A 6,188-nucleotide genomic window follows, 5' to 3' on the forward strand; every position below is an offset into this window, starting at 1 on the left:
GTGTAAGGGAGTGTGCATTCACACACATGAGAACGTGCATGGAAATAGTGTGTATCTAAACACACACACACCTGCTGCACTATGCCATAGAAAATAACACCAACCTAGTTATACACATATGCACACATGTCCACACACACATTCCCCCCCCACCCCCCCCCCCCCCCCCCCCCCCACACTCAGAGCCCGTCCCCCCATGCACTTCCTGTCTATACATTATGCGCAGGTCTACGGTTTGAGGTGCGCAGGTTCTGCAGACTCAGGAAGGATACGCTGAGCTCCCTAATGTCTCCTGGGGGACGCCCGTCTACTGCCTGGGCTGTAGTAAAAAAAACCCTGAGAAATATCCATGTCACACTCCCACACACACACACACATACACACACACACAGAAACCCACACAAACACACAATGACTTACGAGGACCGGCAGTAACGAGACAGTGTGAGTGTATCAAAACACAATGAAAAGAATTATATGGCAATTTGAAGAATAGTAAAGAGTGGCCCAGACGCCGGTTTGAACTGGAAACCCTAGTCCTGCTCCTGCCGGACTCTCCGTCAGACTCTAGGGAGAGCTCAAGGTTGAAAGGGCTAAAGGTCATACACATTGTGTCAAGTGTTCAGTCAACACGGAGACAAAAACACCAAACCATGGCGCGTATTGAAGCCCGAGTTTTTTTTTTTCCCCTCCGGGGTTCTTCTTAAATCAGAGAAACTGGTCCTGATTTCTCCCGCTCTTTTTTCCTCCCGGCGCCCCCTGGTCTGAATTTGCTATTGGCCCCTGAGAGCTTGGCTGGGGCTCCACCAGGAGAAGCCCACCCTTCACTCACATCGTGAGCCCCTGGGTGGCCCCGCCAAGGAACCGCTCGGTGAGGAGTGTGTAAGATGATGGAAATTTGGAGGACTGGTTCGCAGGCATGATTCCAGAACCCCCCGCCCCCCCCCCCCTCCCCAAACCCCCCACCAACCCCCCCGCCCCCCGCAGAAAAACACAATAGTGTAAGGCGAGGAGGAAGGATAAGGGGGGGGGGTCTTGCAGATTTAGGCCCCCCTGTTGTATAACGGGTGGAGGGACATGAAGGGAGGCAGAGTGGTGCCTGTCTACATCTTCTGAGAAAACGGTTTCCATAGGATTCTTCAAAGGAGTGGAGGACTGGACGGATGGGCCCCCACGGGCCCCGTGACTCACGGCTTTCCACCGCCTCCCCGCTCCCCTCGCTGACAGACAGAAGATAGGCCTACGGACGGAGCCAGGGACACGCTTCTGACTAGATGTTTTAGGGGCGGCTCTCTGTGGTTTGTCTACACTATGGATAAACACAAGAGGTAATCCAGTGTCAAAACCATTTTGATTTAAAATGAGATTAGGAAGATTAAAGTGTATTCTTCTGATCCGTTTTCAAATTTCTAAGCCATTACACAATATACAAAACAAAGATTATATTTAACCTTTTCCACTGGTACTTTATGTGAGTTATTTTCTTCATTCTCCTCATTTGTGGAAATATATTGTGATATAAAAGGGAAGATAGCCAGAAGTTGTCTTCAGATGAAGATCAGTGTGTGATCATCGATTTCTATGATTAAACCACTTCCACCTCATCCCAGCATAGAAACACAAACATTTTGCAAACATTGGATTGTTTTACAGGGACATGGACTTGTTTCTTAGTTACAACTAACACTGTCAACGAGATTGAAATGAGAGAGAGAGAGAGAGAGAGAGAGAGAGAGAGAGAGAGAGAGAGAGAGAGAGAGAGAGACAAAGACAGAGAGCGAGAGCGAGAGCGAGAGAGAGAGAGCGAGAGAGAGAGAGAGAGAAAGAGAATGTCACACAGGAATAAGGCGGGATGAAAAAAAACAACATTAGTTAATATAACAGACTGATTTAAGTAGTGAGGAGGCTCATGCGGTACTAGCTGACTAGAATCGATCATTGTGAGGTTTCACATTTCTTGGCCTTGGTGGAGTCCTGTCTCTGCAAGGTCGTCCATTTGCTCGCCGACCTGCTGGTGGAGGGTAGTGTACATTTTCATGGACGCTACACAACTATTTCACCACGCAACACATGGTTGCCTGGGGGCTGTATGATAAATCGCACAACTACTGTATCCTGTCTTACGAGGATGAATTAACAACACCGCGCGGAATACAATCTCTCTCCCCTTTGGGAAAAGAAGGGAAAATACAAATTGGCCTGACGAAGAAACCAGGCATGAACCAAACCACGCACGGCCAACGGCAGACCACCGATCGGTGTGTTTCCATAAGGCGTCCTGGCACGCCGCTTGACAACATAAACCAGGCGTTTAGCCTCTGACGGGCCCAATCCCCCGATCGCAGAATGATAATATTTCACCGTGTGGACTGCAGCACCCGGTTGTTTTCGCTCAAAAATAACGCAGCGCAACACACACACACGAGGTCTCCCTTCCCCCGGTGACTCGGCCCTGAGGAACGCTCTCTCTCTCTCTCTCTGTTTTTCTTCTTCTTTTATATTTCTCTCACTTTTCCACTGCCCGGCGCTGAGAGACGTGCGATTATGATGTCATAATCACAGCGTTTCCACGGCAATCTTGCTTTTCATGGCGACGCCGGACTGCCTCGAGTCGATCCGAAACCCCGGAGCGGATGCCCACATTCCGGAGGTCGGAAAAGAAAACAAAAAAATACCACACGCACAAAAAAAAAAAAAAAAAGAGAAAAGAAACCTGAAATGAAAGTGTCGGTGGCAGAGCTCCCGCGCCAGAGACGGAAAGAGTGCTATCGCCGGTCAGATAACCTTTGACCTTAGCGCCACCGACTGCCCGGGTGAGCCGCTGCCTTGCTCGTGGGCGGGGATGCTGCGGAAAGCGTCGGTGGGGGGGGGGGGGAGGGGGGGGTTGGCTGAAGGTCGGCCGTGTCTGTGATGTCGTCGGACGCCGCCGGAGACGGAGCCGTCTGGGGGCGTGCCGTGCTAATGTTGTTCTGACCTCGCTCTTTTGCCTATGGATTATTTATCTTTCCCCTTAACGGCCGCCAGCAAAAACATCATCCGTACAAACGTTAAACATCGTTAGGAGAGAACGCTACAAAAAGTAATTGAGGTTGAAAACAAAACCATCTTCTTTTTGTCGTTGGGATATTCGGTTGATTTAGAGTGGCTTCTCCGGTTCACTGTGTAATGCACCGTGGACACATCTTTTTCTCCCTTTTTATTTGCTTGAGAAAAACACGTCTGGCCGGGTTTGTTTGAAAGTGTCCCTTTATGTGTATACTAGTGCAAAACAGCTGCCAAAGGGGCTCCACAACGGGAATGAAACGCAAACCTCCAATATGGTTCTCTCTGTTTCACATGAAGCAGCCGTTTGGAGCGTGAACTCACGTCCAGGTGAGAGTTGCTAAACCCTGGGCCCCCGGCTGACACTCTCTCTTCTCCGTCACCCTTCAGCACAAAGACAGGTGTACCTTTACGAGGTACCCTCTTAAATTACTATGGGTTCCCCCCCTGCTGACGGTAGGGGGGGGTGGTACGGTCTACTTAATTACTGTAGGACACACAGAGTCGATACAGCCCCCCCTTAGCAGTTAGCGGGAACCAGAACCTGGGCGTAGTGAACCCCTTAGCGACCACATAACAGTGTGTTGCATCATCACAATCCTGTGAGATTGTGATGAGGAGAATGATAATAAGGCTTCAGTGTCTTCTAAACTTCATGACAGTGAACTCACCCCGCATGTCCAGGAGGGACTGAAGATATGCACACACCTCACCGACCGATAGGCGCGTAAATAAAAGGTGCTGTAATGTCCGTTCTTACACTTGTGTACAAGTATACGTTAAACTTGTTTCACACACACACTCACTCACGTAAAAGACGACAGAACCACAAACCATAAAAGCCACACCCATGCACACAAAGACATAACAACACACACACACACACACACACACACACACACACACACACACACACACACACACACACACACACACACACACACACACACACAGTGTGTGCATGTCGTCATCGTGCCAGCATGGCTTCCATATGTAACCACAGCCGCGGGTGTGGGTGTGGTGTATGGGCAGGTTGTGGGTGGGATGGGGGAGGGTAAGCAGAGCGGCTGGGCTCGGCAGGGTGCTGGGGTGGGGAGGTCAGGACTGGAGCTTTACGAGGGAAATCTCCTGAGCCCCCGGGAAGGCCTCTGCGAGCTTTAAGGGTGCAGTATATCACACCGCTGGCTTTTAACCACCACAAAACCACCCCACTTCGTTTCTAGTGTTCCCTCTTTTCTTTGCTTTCTTTCTTTCTTTTTTATTCCCCATGCCCACCCCTCCTCTTCACTGCCCGACATGCACACAGACCGGGGCCTGAATACAATCAAATGTGAATTTCCCTTCACTTTATTTCAAATGGCTGTTAATTGACTGGCGCGACTTCAAAACACGTTCCCCCAAGCAACAAAGAGCCAGCCGGTCACCTCACACGTCTGAATCATATATCATTAATGTACCTTCAAGTCTCACTTCTTTTTTTTTTTTTTCGGTATCCTTTTGCTTTTATTCTTTTTTTTCGTTCTTTGCTATTGAGAATAACTGGAACCACAAACATGTCAGTGGAAATCACATCAAAATGGAGTTTCATTTGCTCAACAAGCCGCACCTGTGAGCAAGATGTCGAGCACAATATTTTTGTGACAGAGAAGAAATGGGAACTAATGAATCATTTGAGGATAACAAGTGCGTTCGTGCAGTGACAACACTAATTAGCTAAACACCTCCAGGTGAAGAACGCACTTTGTGAAAAAAAGACGGAAAATCAGGGCGTTTTTTTTTTTCTCCCGCAGGTAGATGAGGGAATTCAATGGATTTCCGGTGCGAAAAGAAAGGAAAAAATCCTATACAGTAAAAATCGTATTTCACTTCCTTTCACTCGACGCGAGATAGAAAACGAAGCGGAAGAGAGGAGGTGGAGGGACATAAAAAATGCGGCCGTCTACGTTTCCTTTTCCTTTCTGTATTTTGTCGGTGGGAACACCTGAGCGGAGCAGATGGAGAGAGGAGGGGTGACAATAAAAGCAGGGACTCCGTGCTCACGTGCAAATCTCATCAGCCAGCGCTAGTTAGCAGGCAGGGGGACACTAATTGGTTCCAGGACTGTTACTCACTCTGGTTCAGAGTGGCCGAGACATGGGGGGGAGGGGGGAGGGAAAGACAGCCAGCGAGTGGGAGACTGTGAAAAAGAGAACGAGAGGGAGAGAAAGAGAGTGGCAGTGCACAAAAGAGAGACAGGAGCATGAGGGAGAGACACTGAGAAGAGTAGGGAGCGATCGAGAGAGGAAAAGTGAAAGACAGAGAGGGAGAGATAGAGACAGAGAGAGAGGGAAAGAGAGGGAGAGAAACAGGGAGAGACAGACAAAGTAATAAAGAGAGTGAGAGCAACAGAAAGGGAGAGGGAGAGAATGAATAAGCGAGAGAAGAGGAAGTGAGAGAGAAGGAGAGAGGAATAAAGAGTGGGACAGAAATAAAAGAATAAAGGGAGAGAAAGAGAGGGAGGGAGTGAGAGTGAGAAGGAGGGAGAGAGAGGGCACATAATGAGAGGTCAGACGCGATCTACAGCTCACCGGTGAGCGCCAGAAAAACACGCCAATTTTATGGTCAATTGGGCCACGCATCTGGACTCATAGATCAAATACTGTGGGCCTGCTGGCACACACACACACACACCGGCTCCCACACACACACCAGCTCTCACACACATGCGCATACACACATACCCACACCAGCTCTCACACACATGCACTCATACACCGACTCACACACACACACACACACCGACTCACACACACACACACACACACACACACCCCATTTGCCCAAACATATATACACAACTAAATATTTCACATGCACACAGAGGCGTTTACGCGCACACACAAAAATTACACAAATGAACAGGGATTTCTTCAACCTTCAAATATTGACACCAGTATTAACAAATGTGTGTTTATGGAGTGGGAAACTGCTGATTTTTACGGTTGTACGTTATTTAGAATAACACACACTTTAATACCAGTAGTAAAATACCAGCTCATATTTAGTAAGATCACAGATTCCACTGAAAACAAAGTGAACCCACTGCTTTTTCCATTCCACGCCAACAGCAACATACTTTCCAATCCAATTAACATTTAAAACTATCT

At 48.5% G+C, this 6,188-nt stretch overlaps 1 pseudogene across 1 annotated transcript in view; it reads right to left on the reverse strand.

Annotated features, from left to right (window-relative positions):
- Window positions 1-2,775: 2,775 nt before the first annotated feature.
- LOC311375780 (alkylglycerol monooxygenase-like) overlaps window positions 2,776-6,188 on the reverse strand; it is a 10,063-nt pseudogene continuing 6,650 nt past the window's right edge. Inside the window, exons 5-7 of the transcript in view lie at window positions 5,154-5,218; window positions 3,367-3,426; window positions 2,776-2,845 (exon numbers count right to left, since the gene is read on the reverse strand). The product of the transcript in view is annotated as an alkylglycerol monooxygenase-like (transcript). The remainder of the gene's footprint in view (window positions 2,846-3,366; window positions 3,427-5,153; window positions 5,219-6,188) is intronic.

The sequence above is a fragment of the Micromesistius poutassou genome, assembly GCF_964030765.1.
Source record: "Micromesistius poutassou genome assembly, contig: SCAFFOLD_1384, whole genome shotgun sequence".
NCBI lineage: Eukaryota > Metazoa > Chordata > Actinopteri > Gadiformes > Gadidae > Micromesistius > Micromesistius poutassou.